The following is an 18,869-nucleotide window of genomic DNA, read 5'->3' on the forward strand; positions in this document are numbered from 1 at the left end:
GAACTAGCATCCGTGGCAAGTATGCACCAGGTGTTCGGCGTCTGCCATGGCAGTCAGCCAGTAGAAACCTTGTCGAAAGGCTTTGCCTACGAGTGTTCCTAGGGCCGTGTGTTGTTTGCAAACCCCCGCATGGGTGTCGTGCAGGATCCACTTGCCCTGTTCATGAGGGATGTTTGCGAGGGATGTAACGCATGCAGACTCCACTTGGGCTTCATTTGTAAAGCTCTTCTCCAATTACTACAAAAGTTTTCAATCACCGGGAGAGGCATCTTGCTTCCATTTTGTCGAAGGGGTATTAGTTGTAATAACTTGAATACGCGAGGATGACATGCAGAATTAGATCTAATGCAATTGGCATGTGTTTGCATAGGTGAGTATAACATTTTTTTTTTCTTTTTTGGAATGACACGTGATTGGTGCATTTCTTTTAATTTGCGAATCACGAGATTAGTGCCTTTGCACACTTAAGTTTGTATCTGTTTTTTTGGCACGTGTTGGAACCAACGTGAGTTTGTACGTTCTTTTTCCAACATTATGTTGCACACAGGAACCCCAGAATTTATTTGTTGTAATTTCTTTAAATGGCACATGATGGATCCCATTGATATAGAATTCCCAGCTATAACGTGCACTCATGTGTAACATTTTGTTTCAACGTGATGCATCTGTTGGCGCTAGAAATCACTGATCGAATTCCCAGCGTCGAAAACACGACCCGGGAGAATCTGCTTAGCTCCTGTTCGGGTGATCGCCCTGGTGCGGTTCGCGCGGCGTGCCAGCCAATCTGACCTGTTGATTGGCAAGGAAATAAACGTGTCAGTTTCCAAGGTCGGCTAAGATTCCGATCTTGAGAAAGCTTATCAGTGAATCGGCCGATTTGCAGTAATAAGGAAATCGGCTATGATGCAACCGATTACCAGGCAACGTTTGTGAAGAAAACTACTAGAGTAATCTAAACAACGCTACAGTAGCAACACTAGAAATAGATCTAATCGGCTATGCATAAAATAGGTAGATTAAACAGCAAAGTACAAGAAAAGCCGAAAGTATCGATTCCTAGCTGGATAACTGGTGATAAAACTAGAACAACAGGTAAAACCTAGAATTCTAGTAAGTATCGATAACTGGTGAATAAATCTAAACGAAACGACAGCGATGCGCCCGAAGTTAAAGCTTAGAAATTACTCGATAAACGGAACTTACAAGATCGGCCGGAGGTCAAGTTGATGCAGCCCCGCCAACCCGTACGAACTCGTGAAAAAGAAGAAAAAGCGTTGGCGAAGTCGCCTACTTGAAAGTAAGTACGAGGAAACAGTAGTTTATTGTATTGAGTTGATTGTGATTACAGATCCATAAGGGTGGCTATTTATAGCCCCGTACAAACGACTTCCTATCCGACTAGAACTCTATCCCTAAGTTTAAACGGAAAACGAATATTTACAAGTACAATTCGTACTATTTTTACGCGCTTCATGGGCTGACTCCTTCTTCATCTTCATAATCTTTTTTAAGCCCACATCGGCCCAACTATTCTAACCTCCTAATCGGCCGATCACCTCTCTAGCAAGGGGGTAATCGATCAGGACCCACACGTCGAGGGCTCAGACTTATCCCGACCCTGGGGACTAAGGTCGGACGAGGCGGAGATCCTCCTTTAGAGGGTCGGGCGCGTCCGATCCCAAACCTCAGTGGTCGGGCGAGGCGGAGATCTTCCCTTGGAGGGTCGGGCGCGTCCGATCCCAAACCCCAGAGGTCGGGCGAGGCGGAGATCCTCCCTCGGTGGGTCGGGCGCGTCCGATCCCAAGCCTTAGGGGTCGGGCGAGGCGGAAATCCTCCCTTGGAGGGTCGGGCGTGTCTGATCCCAAACCTCAGGGGTCGGGCGAGGTGGAACTCCAAGGATCAATCGGCCGATCCTTGACTGTAGCATCAATTGGTCGATCCTTGACTGTAGCACCAATCGGCCGATTTCCAATCATCGCCCTTGTATCTCGCCGCATCTTTCAATCTCCTCTTCTCATTACGCCGATTTTACTCGTGTCAAAATCTGGCATCAATACATGCCCCCCAGTTTCGGAGTAAAACATAGTCTTTACTTCGAAATTCTTTTCAACTTCCCATCCGAAACAGACACCATGAAAATATCCTTCCGTTTTGCGATCTCCAACCTGATGATTGCCATCTTTTTGAAACGGGCGCCCACGACAACCACTACTCCCGAAAAACCCGAAACGCCGGCGCAGTAAAAATTCCGCTTTTACCCCTTCTCAGACCTTCTTTAAATATCAGCACATCCCGTACTCCTTACGAGCTCACGTCCTTCTTCTTCAGCGCACAGGCTTTCTTCCCCCTTCAACACTTTCCTCAATCCTCCAATTCTTCAGCGCCTCCTTCCCTTCGCATTCCCTCCTATTTTTCCAATGGCGGCACCTTCAGGCACCTCACAAAACGCGCGAAGCCCCAGAAATGGCACCTTCGGCGGAGATTCCAGTAGCGACAGCGGCGGCTCCATTGACAGAAGAAGGAGCTCCATCGGTGAAAGCTGAATCCTCATCCGAGATCCCATTGGCAGCTTCATCATCTGCAGTTGCACCGGCGACTCCGCCGATTATGAGGAGCTTCATCCTGGAGGTCGTTACCGAAACTTTCCTTTATTAGTAATGCATTTACCTTAGATCTATTTCTTACCCTCGCACCCCTTTTCTTTTTTAGGCAGTTAGGCATCGCATCACCATTCGCCTCACATAAAGCCTCGGCCTTATCTGCCTCGGGCCCATGGGAAACCCAGATCCAACCGACCTAATCAACTTGGAAACCCATAGGATCCCCTTCAAACAATCAACTATGTACCTAGATCACTGGTCGGGTACCTTTAGGTCTTGGCCGAACGAAACTCCTGGTTGGAGGGAATGGTACCAGCGTGATTAATTATTTTTTGTGCTAAGGGCGACTTGTACCTTGTCGGCCGTGTAACCCACCGTCCGAACCGAATGAAATATATCGGCCGATTTGGACGATTACGTGTTTCCTCTAGACGAATTCTTTTGTATCGGCTGTGTGTTGTTCATCGTGGTCGATCCTTATGCTCCGACCCATATACTAGGGTAGTACCTTTTCAAGTATCTTCCGTTCATAGCCCTAGTAAACTCTTCTCCTTCGATTGTTTCCAAAATATAAGCGTTTCCTGGAGCACATCTGCCGATTTTGTACGGCCCTTCCCATGTAGGGGACCACTTACCGAATTTAGGATCTTTCGACCCAATCGGCAACACTAACTTCCAAACCAGGTCTCCCGGAGAGAATTGTTTGAGTCTCACCTTCTTATCATACCATCTGGCCACTTTCTTCTTGTTTTCCTCGATGCTTATCAAATCTCTCAATCGTTGGCCAGCCAAGTCATCAAGCTCCCTTTTCATGAGTGAGGAGTAGTCGTCGGCCGTCAGCTGGTCCTGGAGCGAAGTGCGTCTCGACCCCACCCTCAATTCCCATGGTAGTACTTGTAAAGACCGGCCCCCAAATCTTCCAAGTTAATCTTAATCCGAGCCTTGATCACCTATCTTAGCTTTCCAAGCCTAAGTGTTCAACCTCCCGACCGGTCCCGACCCCTGAGACCAGACCCCTCCCCGCTTGTCTCAAATTCCGACCCCGCAAACCCCAGCTCACCGTCGGATCCTTCTAAGTCTTTCCCAAAACATCCGTTCTATCTGACCGGCGGACCCACGAGATCTTTTTCCCCCCAGATCTTCTGCGACAGGCGTACTCGAGTTGCATGCCCGCTTCAAAGTTTCCTCGCCGCGTGGCTCAACTTCTCCGACGCCCGCCGCTCCACCTCGTCTCTGACCCGCGACCGAATGGATTCTCGCGCCCCCTTCCCCAATTGCAGCGGAAGCCCCTCTGCAACCTTTCTACAACGCCTCGCCTCCCGCGCCCATCATCACATCGCCAGATCCCGGCCGCAGAGCCCGATGTCGCCCGTCTTTTCCATCACTTCGACACAGTCGCGCCGCCTGGTCTTCGCTACCCGACGATTCCTCCTCCGCCAACCCTGACCATGGCAGCGACAGCTCCTTTCCCCGCCCTGTCAGAAGCTGCCCGACAATCTGTTGCTCCGCGCTCGCCCGCGCGCCTGCGGCTGCCTGTTTTCTCACCTATGCGCCCTCGATTCTAGCGCCGTTAACCCGGTCACTCCCATCAACTCTACCGCACGACGGCGCCCGCCTCCGCCAAATCTAAACCACCGGCATACCCGCTCCTGCGCCGCCCTGACGCTAGAGCCCAATGACCGCTGGCGTCATCCCCGAAGTCCTGCACCACCGCCCCCGTCGCTCAATCACCGCCCAGGCAGAGCACTCCATTGCTTCTTCCCCGGCCTTCACGCCGCTCCCCTTCTCACTCCAGCGCCGCTTCCCTTCTCCCTTCCTAGCCACTATAAAAGAGAATGCGCGAGCCCCACCGGAGTTCCCTCCGCCATCACTGCCTTTCCGCCATTTCTCTTGCTCCCTGCTCGAGCTCCCAGCGCCACTCCACTAAGTTCCTAAGGAACTCTCCTCTCCGCTCCACTCTGTTTTTCCCCAAGCCATCCAGTCGCTTGCTCCTCCGTGCTGTGTAAGAGCTCACTTGTGATCCACAAGAAGCACCGCCGCCGCCAGAGCACTGCCGGACCTAGCCGTTGTTCAAAACCTTATCCCCTCCGCCCAGGCCTGTTTCTTCCCGACCCCAAGCTTTCCTTGTAGGAAGAAGGTAAGTTGCCGACCCCTGGTCCGCCTCGTCCGACCCCTGTCCGCTTCACCCGACCCCTCTTATTCGCCCGACCCCGGTTCCGTCTCGCCCGACCCTGTCTGTTCCGCCGACCCTTCTCCGCCTCGCCCAAGGGCTCGGCTGTAACTTTTTCTTCAAACCGAGGGTGTATGTGTGAAACTTGGGAACCCTTCAGCGTTGAGTCTGAGGATCCCTAGCACACCAACCCTCTAGTTTAAAGGTCAGAGCACAAGTTCCTTTCCTCGGACCCTTACCTCTTGATCTCCACCAGCTCCCTTGAACCTTCCCACCCTCCTGCTTTTTGTCGCGAGTTTCTGGGCTCAAACTTGCAAGTGTTACTGTTGAAATAACCGTCTATACTAACTAATGCATTGCATTCGAGTAGAGCTGCGCCTCGCCGACAGCTTCTATGAGCTGCACCCGGCGCCAGAAGACGACGGTGTAGCTGAGCTCCTGCCCTCTGAAGCCGAAGCCGCCCCAGAAGTCGAGCAGTTCTCTTCCTCCTTGCTCAAAGGCAAGCCCCGGTTGCATTAAAACCCTGTGTTGTTTTACCAAACTTGCGCATGCCTTCTTTAATATGCTTGTGCATTTACGTATAGGAGTTGTTTGGAACCCTAGATGCATAACGTAGCTCCCCTGATCTGAACACTAGCTGTTGGACCAAGTAGCTGCTTGCTTAAATAGGAAGCGGTAAAAGTCGAGTGATTTCTTGTCACTCGCGAGTTGCAGGAGTTGGTTGTCTACCCTTCTGTTACAACTGTAAGGATGATGGACGGGGCAGGGTTTGGGTAACTCTTTGGTGGTCGATTGATCGCCCCGTCTATCCATGAAACTTGACTAAGGCCCGACAGTGGTGGTGTTCATGATCAAGTGTTTGAAAGTACTAACCTCATACTTAGTATGGGATGAGGAAGCCTAGTACCGAATTGAACCTAGACGTGAGCGGTCGCCCCATTGTTCTTGGAACGGAGTTTCCCCTGCTGGATGTCGCACGTGGTGGCATGCGTGGTCATAGAACGGCAGAGGCCGGGTCTGTGGAACCTTGCTCCAAAGGAAATGGGCCCGACACGGGTTAGGGGATTGATGGGGAAGGCCGACACAGGAAGCGACCTCCGGGTGCGCGAATGTCGTGAGGTTAGGTTCACCATGCATGGTTAAAGAACTCGAATCGATTCATCTGCCTCTCACAGTTTGAGACTGCTTGATCGCTATGTCACCCTGAGTAAATGAGGAATCTGATGATGACATGGTTTTGTTGATATATATACCTACCTTGGTTGGTTCTATGATTGTTTAGCATAGTTGCAAAACCTAGACCGGATAATGAACTTAGAACATGAGCTAAAACTTGAAACTAAGGTTCTATTTAGTGCTTTTGGCAAACAAAACCCTCAGCCAAAAAGCCTTGCATGTCTAGAAGTGTGGAGTAGCTTTACTCCTGTCGGTTAAGTCTTGTTGAGCTTAGTAGCTCAGCCTTGTTGTGGCTCCTGTTTTTCAGGTGAAGTTGCTGCTCCCGACCCTTCTTCCACTGGCACTTGGCCGCCCCAGCTCCCTCCGGGTTGGACGGTCGAGTGCGATCCCTCCTCGAACGGCGAGGAGAGGCATCAGTGATGTCCCAGCTGGCCTCACCAGGGACGTCCGACCCCGACGTTTGCTTCCGCTAGTGGTTTTACCTTCTGTTGTCTTTCTGGAAAACCTTGTAAAACTCTGATGTTTATTTCCTAATCAAAATAAGTGGTTAAGTTGTTAACTCGGTGGACTTGTTGTATTCTCTGGAACCACTCACCTTCGTGTGGGTCTGCTAAAATGGTCCTGCCCAAGTGGTTAAATCGGAGGAAATCCGACGGCACTTCGTGTTTACTCGGCTTAGGCATGAGCGTCGCGTATCAGGCGGCTAAATCATGTTTAACCAAGTAGATACGAAGTGGATCCGCCACAGCTAGTACCAGAGCTGGTTTAGCAATACAGAGGACACAACAAGCCCTAACACTTCTTTGAGAAGATAAAAGTTGCAAGAAACTTTTTTTGAAAAATCTCGTACGATCATTAAGGATGACTTTAGTGCGAGAGGCCCTAGGGGATTTTGGGGTTGTTTTAGGTGGCTAATATTTTACTTGGTTATCTTGCTAACCCTTCCGCACTTCACCATGTTTGTCATACGTGTGCCGAGTTCCGCATCACGAGTATGCGAAGGTTGATAGGGAGTTCTATTCAAAGGACCCTATCATCGTGGTTGTTTTCGCCCACGTCTATCCTACGTGCGCAGGTTCCGTATGTAATCCATACGAAGGTTGGTACGGTTCGATTCCAACGAACCTATCAGCACGGTTGTTCGCCACGTCTATCACACGTGTGCTGATTCCGCATCGCGAGTATGCGAAGGGTTATACGGTTCCATTCAAAGGGAACCTATTTCCACGGTTGAGTGCTGTCCATGCAGCCTTAAACGCATGGGTGCTGTTCCTATAGTGAGCGGTAATGTTTGGGAACGCTTTCGTGGGTGCTGGCGCGAAAGGTTCGTGTGGTGGTGTTTTCTGCAGGTACACTAACCGCGTTCGCTTAGGAGACGTTGCTAGAACCGACTAGCTATTATAGGGAGAGACGTACTTGTTGCCTTGCCACCGGCACTGACCGCGTAAGACCCAAGTTTCGGGCAGTTGTTTTGGTTAAGAGTAAGGTAGGCCGTGCATGCGTCATAAGAAAAAATCTGTAAAGTCACTCTCCTCAAAAGCAACCTTGCTCGGAAAAGCTCTTTTTCGGTTTTAAGGATTTCTAGTTTCTTCCAGTTGCTCTCGGTTACAACCGAATGCTTCTCTATCCGACCCCTGACCCTTGGAGTCTATCTCACATGGTTTTGGTTTCCTGGTTCCAGATGGCTGGCCCCGGACACATTTTGTTTGGAGCGGATGGTACCTTCCAGTCAACCTGTCTACACTTCGAGGGCTTCCCCGCGATTTTGTGGGACACTTTGAAATGGTTCGGGTACCAGTCCCCACCATTGTACGCAGGACGACTGTACCTGGAGCAGGGCATCCAGACGTGCAATGTACAGGCGGTGGTACCTCCTCCTCCTGTGCGGCCCGACTGGCCCTCCTTCGGAATATCAGCCTACGGTCTTGCTCCGGAGGACACCTGGGAGTCCGCCGCTCTTCAACTCCTCACTCAGTTTTGTCAGCTGCATCCCCTGGAGATCGCACTAGACCCTATCGGCCTGTTCCCCGCCAGGAACCGGTTGGATCCGGTGTGGCTCGACCACGTCGGAAATATCGAGGTGCTGGCCACCACTTACTCCATGATCACCATCTCCACCAACGTCAGATGCATGACAGCCCTCTATCGGCTGATCGAGCTCCAAGGAAGAGCCATGACCATCCTTGCCTGGACCACAGTGGATGCTCAAGGACACCTCCAGTCAGCCAGGAGAGACATGGTAGGCCAAACCTACCAGCTTATCCAACAAGGCATTCAGATACACGACATGCAAGACAGGATCTCCGAGCTCGAAGGAGAAGTAGCCGACCTGGTGGACGGCATGATCGAGCTATCAGAGGAGAAAATGGAAATAGAGATGGAGCTGGCGGTTGCCAATGCTCACTTGGACGAGCATCAAGCTGAGCTCGACGATATGCACGCCCTCCATATGCAACTCGAAGCTCAAGAGGACCCCGAGGAGGATGAGGGAGCGTCCAGTATGGACATTGAAGAAGACGGCGCCCCTTCTCCTACTCATAGTGTCCATTTGTAGATAAAGAGTTACAAGGGACTCATTCTTTTGTTGTACTCCTCGGCAACCTAAATTTTGGAAAGAATTGTAATAGGTTAGCCTCGAGTCGAGTACTCCCTGTGTTTGGAACACCGCTATAAATAAAGTCAATTCCTGAGTCTAGCCTTTAACTCTTGCAAAGTGTTGGAATGTTAGACTAAGTGAGTTGTGCCGCGACCACACACGTTGTTTTCTGTGGGTCTGTTCAAGTTGGCCGACCCCGGTTCGCGAGATCGGATGCGCCGACCTTTCGAGGCAGTCTCCACCTCGCCCGACCCCTTTTTAGTGTGGATCGTTGCCGACCCTTTTTCTCGGGAGGATCGCCTAGCCCGACCCCGTGGCTTAAGTTTGGATTCTAAGAGTCTGGGTAGGGTATGATTTGCCTTAAGTTGAGTACAAGGCTAAGATAAACGTTAACTAACATGAGGATGAGAAGAGTGTATCTCCCCTATGAGGACGTGTGTTGCACTATCAGCAAGAGTTGCATTGGAGAATTTAACTTATACGTTCCATTTGTTGGAGTACTTCTAAGATTATGAAATTAATGAAACGTTAACTCTTGCAGATGGCGCATCGCACCAGATCTGGTTCTGTGCCCGGTAGCAGCGAGCAGCGACAGGATCTTCCCCTACCCCCGCCCTCGTCTCCACTAGAGGCAATCCTAGCAACTCAAACCGAGCTGTTGAGGCATCTTGTACAAGGACAACAGTAGCAGCCCCATGGTGGAAGGGCTCAGCAGCAGCCGCATGTTGCTCGCTATGAGGACTTTTTGGGGACGCAACCCCCTTTGTTTCAGAAGACACAATAACCGCTCGACGCCGACGCCTAGGTTCGTACGATCGAATCCAAGTTCGAGCTTCTCACCGCCCCGTGCCCCAACCATAACAAGGCTTGGTTCGCCGCTCAACAGCTGTGTGGCTCCGCACGGCTCTGGTGGGACCACTACCATGCCATGTTGCCGGCTGGCCATGTGGTCAGCTAGAATGAGTTCAAGACCGCGTTTAAAGCGCATCACATCTCGGAAGGTCTCCTGGAGCGCAAGCTCAACGAGTTCCTGGCTCTTACCCAGGGAACCCGAGATGTCCTGCACTACGCCCAAGCTTTCAACGATCTGTGCCGTTATGCCGGCTATCATGCGGACACAGACAAGAAGAAGCGGGACAGATTCCGCCGAGGACTGAGCTTGGAGCTCAGAGAAAGGTTGAACCCCATCAAGGTGGACACCTACAACGAGTTGGTCAATCTGGCCATCTCCTAAGAAGATTGCATGCAGGCTCTCAAAGCCGACCAGAAGAGGAAGGCCTCCGTGGCATTTCCGAGCCAGCCAACCCGAAGGTTCAGGATGGTTCCTCCACAAGCCCCCGGTTGACCCCAGCAGTCGGGAAGGTGGATTGCCCGACCCCCACCAGTAGCAGCGTCCTGTTTTTTCGGCTTCACCTGCGGCAATGAAGGGCATTTTGCTAAGGACTGCCCCAGGAACAAGAATCAGCAGCAAGGCCAGAACCCCATGGCGAACAGAGGAAGAAGGCCCAAGGTGCAAGTTCGACAAGGCCGGCTCAACTACACCAGCTTGACCGAACTCCCCGAAGGTGCGCTAGTAATGACGGGTACTTTCCTTGTCTTAAATCAAGTTGTTGTTGTGTTGTTTGACTCGGGAGCCTCTCATAGCTTTATCAGGAGTAAGGCTAGAGAAAGATGTGAGCTGGATGTCGGTCACACTAAGGAATCCTATGTGATCGCCACTCCGGGAGGGAAGATAGCCTCGGATCAGATCGTTACTCTTGTACCTCTCCAGCTAGGCCCAACTCTTTTCAAGAAAACCTTATCATCCTTGACCTGGAAGGAATAGATATCATCCTCGGGATGGGTTGGATGCCCAGACACCAAGTGGTTCTTGATACAGCCACTCGAACTCTCCATATCAACTCGCCCTTCCATGGCAGTTCTACCCTATCCTTGAAACATCCTAAGTCCGCACTCCCTTGTGCGTACCCTCTATCAGGAGCCCGACTAGAAAGCCTCCCTGTTGTCTGTGAGTACCCTAACGTGTTCCCCGAAGACTTGCCTGGCATGCCACCTGATAGAGAGGTGGAGTTTTCCATAGAGTTGATCCCCGGCACCGCACCGATATCCAAGAGAACCTATCGGATGCCACCTGCTGAGTTGGCCGAGTTGAAGACCCAGTTGCATGATCTGTTGGAAAAAGGCTTCATCCGACCCAGAACATCACCTTGAGGTTGCCCTACCCTATTTGTGAAGAAGAAAGATGGCAGTCTACGCATGTGTGTGGACTACCGACCCCTCAATGCCGTGACCGTCAAGAACAAGTACCCACTGCCACGCATTGATGTCTTGTTTGATCAGTTAGCTGGAGCAAAAGTGTTCTCCAAGATCGATCTTCGTTCGGGTTATCACCAAATCAAGATCCGACCCTGCGACATACCCAAGACAGCCTTCTCCACATGATACGAACTATACGAGTACCTGGTCATGTCCTTTGGACTCATCAATGCACCCGCCTATTTCATGTACCTCATGAACTCGGTGTTCATGCCCGAGTTGGACAAGTTTGTTGTGGTGTTCATTGATGATATCCTCGTGTACTCAAAGAGCGAAGAAGAACATGCCGATCATCTTCATGTAGTTCTCCAACGGCTGAGAGATCACCAACTCTATGCCAAGTTCTCCAAGTGTGAGTTTTGGTTAGATAGTGTCAAGTTTTTGGGACACACTATCTCCAAGGATGGTATAGCCGTCGACCCCAGTAAGGTACAGGAAGTCATGGAATGGAAGCCTCCTGCCTCAGTGCACCAAATCAAAAGTTTCCTTGGACTGGCAGGCTACTATCGGCGCTTCATACCGGATTTCTCTAAGATAGCTAAGCCGATGACAGAGTTGTTGAAGAAAGAGGTCAGGTTTGCGTGGAGCGATAGGTGCGAAGAAGCCTTCAAGACTCTGAAGCACCTGCTGACCACAGCCCCAGTTTTGGCTCAGCCCGACCCTTCTAGGCCGTTTGATGTGTACTGTGACGCCTCTGGCACTGGACTTGGGTGTGTTCTTATGCAAGACAACCAAGTCATTGCCTATGCCTCACGGGCATTACGACCTCATGAGCTGAACTACCCGACCCATGATCTTGAGTTGGCAGCAGTGATTCATGCCTTAAAGATATGGAGACACTATCTGATGGGCACCCACTGCAACATCTACACCGACCACAAGAGCCTCAAGTACATCTTCACTCAAGCCGACCTCAACATACGCCAAAGAAGATGGTTAGAGTTGATAAAAGACTATGACTTGGAAGTTCACTATCATCCCGGCAAGGCCAATGTGGTGGCCGATGCTCTTAGTCGCAAGAACTGTTGCAATTGCTTGTCGGCAACAACTCTCACCGATACTCTGTGTCATGAGATGGGGAAACTTAGTTTGGAAATTGTTCCCCATGGAACCCTCGGCCACATCACCCTTGAGTCAGTTTTGGAAGACCAAATACGGTCAGCACAAGTGGAGGATGAGGAAATAAAGCAGATTATCAGGAAGATCTCATTGAAGGATGAAGGGTATAAGCATTTTTGACAGGATGAGATTGGGAAGGTGTATTATGGAAACCGACTGGTTGTACCAGCCGACCCCAACATTAAAAGAAGATCTTAGATGAAGCTCATCTCTCCAAGTTCTCAATCCATCCTTGCAGCAATAAGATGTACCATGATCTCCGCCAAACCTTTTGGTGGAGTGGAATGAAGTCGGAAATTGCCTGTTATGTTTCAGAATGTGATACCTGTCAACGTGTCAAGGCCAGCCATCTAAAGGTAGCAGGTACCCTGCAGCCCCTACCTATTCCCTCTTAGAAATGGGAAGACATCAGCATGGACTTTATAGTTGGACTGCCCCTTACATCACAGCGATATGACTCCATCTGGGTTATAGTGGACCGCCTGACCAAGACCGCCCACTTCCTTCCTGTCCGCACCACCCACACAGTCAAGCAGTATGCGGAGTTGTACCTCGACCGCATAGTTTCCCTACACGGTGTACCCAAGACCATCATCTCTGATCAAGGAGTTCAGTTTGTGTTACGCTTTTGGGAACAGCTACAAGCCTCCATGGGCACCAAGCTCATCCGTAGCTCAACATATCATCCTCAAACTGATGGTCAAACCGAAAGAGCCAACTAGATCCTTGAAGACATGTTAAGAGCTTGTGTCATCCACTATGACAAGAACTGGGATAAGTGCTTGCCCTTGGCAGAGTTCTCCTACAACAACAGCTACCAGGCCAGTTTGAAGATGGCACCGTTTGAAGCCTTGTATGGCCGGAGATGTCGGACACCCTTGAACTGGTCCCAAGCAGGAGAAAGACAGATCTATGGCCCTGACTTAGTGGCAGAAGCCGAAGAGCAAGTAAGGGTAATTCAAGCAAATCTCAAGGCTGCCCAATATCGACAAAAGAGTTATTCCGACAGGCGAAGAAGGCCCCTACAGTTTGATATTGGTGACCATGTGTATCTTCGAGTCTCCCCGACCAAAGGAGTGCAACGGTTTGGAGTGAAAGGCAAGTTGGCTCCCCGCTACATTGGCCCTTATGAAATTGTGGAGATCTGTGGACCCGTGGCTTACCGGATCCAACTCCCAGAACGGCTATCGGCCATACACGATGTGTTCCATGTGTCTCAACTGAAGAAATGTGTCCAAGTTCCAACCGAGATCTTAGAGCCAGAGCAGCTACAGATCGAGCCCGACCTAACCTACGTCGAGTACCCAGACCGAGTTCTTGACCAGAAAGAGAGGCATACCCGGCGCCAAATGGTCAAAATGTACAAGATCCTCTGGAGGAACCACACGGAGGATGAAGCAACATGGGAAACAGACAAGTATCTGAACAAGCACTTCCCAGGTTTTCTGTCTCGTCAAGGAGGTAAGAACGGCACACCCTACTTTGATACCTGAATCTCGGAACGAGATTCTTTTTAAGAGGGGTAGGCTCTAACAACCAGCCCCCAAATCTTCCAAGTTAATCTTAATCCGAGCCCTGATCACCTGTCTTAGCTTTCCAAGCCTAAGTGTTGAACCTCCCGACCGGTCCCGACCCCTGAGACCCGACCCCTCCCCGCTTGTCTCCAGTTCCGACCCCGCAAACCCCAGCTCACCGTCGGATCCTTCTAAGTCTTTCCCAAAATGTCCGTTCTATCTGACCGGTGGACCCACGAGATCTTTTTCCCCCCAGATCTTCCGCGATAGGCGCACTCGAGTTGCATGCCCGCTTCAGAGTTTCCCCGCCGCGTGGCTCAACTTCTCCGACGCCTGCCGCTCCGCCTCGTCTCTGACCCATGACCGAATGGATTCTCGCGCCCCCTTCCCCAATTGCAGCGGAAGCCCCTCTACAACCTTTCTGCAACGCCTCGCCTCCCGCGCCCATCATCACATCGCCAGATCCCGGCTGCAGAGCCCGATGTCGCCCGTCTTTTCCGTCACTTCGACACAGTCGCGCCGCCTGGTCTTCGCTACCCGACGATTCCTCCTCCGCCAACCCTGACCACGGCAGCGACAGCTCCTTTCCCCGCCCTGTTAGAAGCCGCCCGACAACCTGTTGCTCCGCACTCGCCCGCGGCTGCCTGTCTTCTCACCTGTGCGCCCTCGATTCTAGCGCCGTTAACCCGATCACTTCCATCAACTCTACCGCACGACGACGCTCGCCTCTGCCAAATCTCAACCACCGGCATACCCGCTCCTACGCCGCCCTAACGCTAGAGCCCAATGACCGCTGGCGTCATCCCCGAAGTCCTGCACCACCTCCCCCGTCGCTCAATCGCCGCCCAGGCAGAGCACTCCATTGCTTCTTCCTCGGCCTTCGCGCCGCTCCCCTTCTCACTCCAGCGTCGCTACCCTTCTCCCTTCCCAGCCGCTATAAAAGGGAATGCGCGAGCCCCGCCGGAGTTCCCTCCGCCATCACTGCCTTTCCGCCATTTCTCTTGCTCCCTGCTCGAGCTCCCAGCGCCACTCCACTAAGTTCCTGAGGAACTCTCCTCTCCGCTCCACTCCGTTTTTCCCCAAGCCATCCAGCCGCTTGCTCCTCCGTGCTGCGTAAGAGCTCACTTGTGATCCACAAGAAGCACCGCCGCCGCCGGAGCATTGCCGGACCTAGCCGTTGTTCAAAACCTTAGCCCCTCCGCCCAGGCCTGTTTCTTCCTGACCCCAAGCTTTCCTTGTAGGAAGAAGGTAAGCTACCGACCCCTGGTTCGCCTCGTCCGACCCCTGTCCGCTTCACCCGACCCCTCTTATCCGCCCGACCCCGGTTCCGTCTCGCCCGACCCTGTCTGTTCCGCCGACCCTTCTCCGCCTCGCCCAAGGGCTCGGCTGTAACTTTTTCTTCAAACCGAGGGTGTATGTGTGAAACTTGGGAACCCTTCAGCGTTGAGTCTGAGGATCCCTAGCACACCAACCCTCTAGTTTAAGGGTCAGATCACAAGTTCCTCTCCTCGGACCCTTACCTCTTGATCTCCACCAGCTCCCTTGAACCTTCCCACCCTCCTGCTTTTTGTCGCGAGTTTCTAGGCTCAGACTTGCAAGTGTTGCTGTTGAAATAACCGTCTATACTAACTAATGCATTGCATTCGAGTAGAGCTGCGCCTCGCCGACGGCTTCTACGAGCTACACCCGGTGCCAGAAGACGACGGTGTAGCTGAGCTCCTGCCCTCTGAAGCCGAAGCCGCCCCAGAAGTCGAGCAGTTCTCTTCCTCCTTGCTCAAAGGCAAGCCCCGGTTGCATTAAAACCCTGTGTTGTTTTACCAAACTTGCGCATGCCTTCTTTAATATGCTTGTGCATTTACGTATAGGAGTTGTTTGGAACCCTAGATGCATAACGTAGCTCCCCTGATCTGAACACTAGCTATTGGACTGAGTAGCTGCTTGCTTAAATAGGAAGCAGTAAAAGTCGAGTGATTTCCTATCACTCGCGAGTTGCAGGAGTTGGTTGTCTACCCTTCTGTTACAACTGTAAGGACGATGGACGGGGCAGGGTTCGGGTAACTCTTTGGTGGTCGATTGATTGCCCCGTCTATCTATGAAACTTGACTAAGGCCCGAGAGTGGTGGTGTTCATGATCAAGTGTTTGAAAGTACTAACCTCATACTTAGTATGGGATGAGGAAGCCAAGTACCGGATTGAACCTAGACGTGAGCGGTCGCCCCATTGTTCTTGGAACGGAGTTTCCCCTGCTGGATGTCGCACGTGGTGGCATGCGTGCTCACAGAACGGCAGAGGCCGGGTCTGTGGAACCTTGCTCCAAAGGAAATGGGCCCGACACGGGTTAGGGGATTGATGGGGAAGGCCGACACAGGAAGCGACCTCCGGGTGCGTGGATGTCGTGAGGTTAGGTTCACCATGCATGGTTAAAGAACTCGAATCGATTCGTCTGCCTCTCACAGTTTGAGACTGCTTGATCGCTATGTCAGCCTAAGTAAATGAGGAATCTGATGATGACATGGTTTTGTTGATATATATACCTACCTTGGTTGGTTCTATGATTGTTTAGCATAGTTGCAAAACCTAGACCGGATAATGAACTTAGAACCTGAGCTAAAACTTGAAACTAAGGTTCTATTTAGTGCTTTTGGCAAACAAAACCCTCAGCCAAAAAGCCTTGCATGTCTAGAAGTGTGGAGTAGCTTTACTCCTGTCGGTTAAGTCTTGTTGAGCTTAGTAGCTCAGCCTTGTTGTGGCTCCTGTTTTTCAGGTGAAGTTGCTGCTCCCGACCCTTCTTCCGCTGGCACTTGGCCGCCCCAGCTCCCTCCGGGTTGGACGGTCGAGTGGGATCCCTCCTCGGACGGCGAGGAGAGGGATCAGTGATGTCCCGGCTAGCCTCACCAGGGACGTCCGACCCCGACGTTTGCTTCTGCTAGTGGTTTTACCTTCTGTTGTCTTTCTGGAAAACCTTGTAAAACCCTGATGTTTATTTCCTAATCAAAATAAGTGGTTAAGTTGTTAACTCGGTGGACTTGTTGTATTCTCTGGAATCGCTCACCTTCGTGTGGGTCTGCTAAAATGGTCCTGTCCAAGTGGTTAAATCGGAGGAAATCCGACGGCACTTCGTGTTTACTCGGCTTAGGCATGAGCGTCGCGTATCAGGTGGCTAAATCATGTTTAACCAAGTAGATGCGAAGTGGATCCGCCACAGTACTGCATCGTGACCGTACACCAACTGATAAGGGGACAACTTGGTGGCCCCATGGCAAGCCATCCTGTATGCCCATAGGGCTTCCGTCAAACATAGATGCCATTTTTTCAGTTGCTCCTCTATCTTCCTCTTGATTAACTTTATTATCCCTTTGTTGGAGGATTCGGCCTGGCTGTTAGCTTGGGCATAATATGGAGAGGAATTTAACATTTTGATTCCCATATCGGCCGTGAACTCCTCGAATTCTCCTGATGTGAACATTGTCCCTTGATCGGTTGTGATAGTCTGGGGGATGCTGAAACGGTAGACGATATGGTCTCTTATGAAGTCAACCATAGCAACCGATGTTACGGCCCTTATCGGAATTGCCTCCACCCATTTGGTGAAATAATCAGTGGCCACCAGAATGAACTTGTGCCCTTTGCTTGACGGAGGATAAATTTGGCCGATGAGGTCTATTCCCCAACCTCTGAACGGCCATGGTTTGATAATGGGATTCATGGCCGATGCGGGCGCGCGTTGGACATTCCCGAATTTCTAACAATCTTGGCATCCCTTATAATATTTGAAGCAATCTTCGAGGATCGTCGGCCAGTAATACCCATTATTCCTGATCATCCATTTCATCTTATGTGCCGATTGGTGGGCTCCACACACTCCTTCATGGATTTCTCCCATCAGAGTCTTAGCCTCCTCCGTTCCTAGACACTTGAGTAGGACGCCATCGATTGTTCGATAGAACAAGTCATCTTCTAGCAACACGTATTTGGTAGCATGGAAACGAACCCGCCGATCCACTTTCTTAGATGGGTTTTTCAGGTAATCGGCAATCTCTTTTCGCCAGTCATCGGCCGCGAGCTCTAGAGTCATAGCGCCTTGAATCGGCCGATACCCAGATGCGTGTTGGGCGAGCTTGTTGGCGTCCTCGTTGTGATTCCTTGGGATGTGTTCAATAACTGCCGATTTGAATTCTTTCAAAAGCTGCAGGCAATCTTCGTAATAAATCCTCAACACATCGTCCTTGCATTCGGACTTCCCTGTTAATTGATCCACAATAAGCATGGAATCTCCAAAAACTTCGACAGAATCGGCCTTGACTTCTCTTAGCAATTGTAATCCCTTCAGTACAGCTCGGTACTCTGCTTGATTGTTAGTGGCGGAGCTTCTATCGGCAGAGAAAAATCATAGCTTGCCCCCCGAGGAGATATGAGGATGATGCCGATTCCTGATCCGACCCCACATGACGATCCATCAAAGTATAAAGTCCAAGGTACCGGTTCCACGAAGGTAGTCTCCGGTCCGCAGTGTTGGGCAACGAAATCGGCCATGACTTGACCCTTAACGGCTTTTGCCGATTCATATCGAAGGTCAAACTCTGACAACGCCAAGATCCATTTGTCGATTCGTCCTTTCAAAATCGGCAGTGACAGCATGTATTTTACCACGTCGTCTTTGCATACGACCACACATTCCGCTGATAGCAAATAGTGCCTGAGTTTGGTACACGAGAAGTAAAGGCATAGGCACAACCGCTCCACCGGAGGATACCTTGTTTCGGCGTCCAGAAGTCTTCTACTGACATAATAAATTACCCGTTCCTTTCCTTCGAACTCCTGGACCAGAGCCGACCCAATAGCTTGTTCATCGGCTGATAAATATAGTTTAAACAGCTTACCAGTTTGAGGAGGGACCAATACCGGTGGTGAGACCAAGTACTGCTTGATATCTTCCAAAGCCTTGCGTTGCTCTTCCCCCCATATGAACTCCTGGTCGGGCTTCAACTTTAATAATGGTGTGAAGGTTTGGATTTGCCCAGATAGATTAGATATGAACCTCCTGATGAAATTCACCTTGCCGATTAGAGATTGCAGCTCAGTTTTATTCTGTGGGGCCACGATTTTGTTGATGGCCGCTATGGTCTTCTGATTGATTTCTATTCCCCGCTCGTGCACCATGAATCCTAAGAATTGTCCGGCGAATACGCCGAAGGCACACTTATTCGGGTTCATCTTCAGCCCATGTTTCTTAGTGCATTCCAACACCCGTCGTAAATCCGCCAGATGCTCCTGGTGTCCTTTTGACTTGACTACGACATCGTCGATGTAGATCTCTACTAGTATGCCGATAAGTTTGTGAAATATGTTGTTCATGGCTCTCTGATATGTAGCGCCGG

This window comes from Setaria italica, chromosome VI (genome assembly GCF_000263155.2).
Source record: "Setaria italica strain Yugu1 chromosome VI, Setaria_italica_v2.0, whole genome shotgun sequence".
Taxonomy (NCBI): domain Eukaryota; kingdom Viridiplantae; phylum Streptophyta; class Magnoliopsida; order Poales; family Poaceae; genus Setaria; species Setaria italica.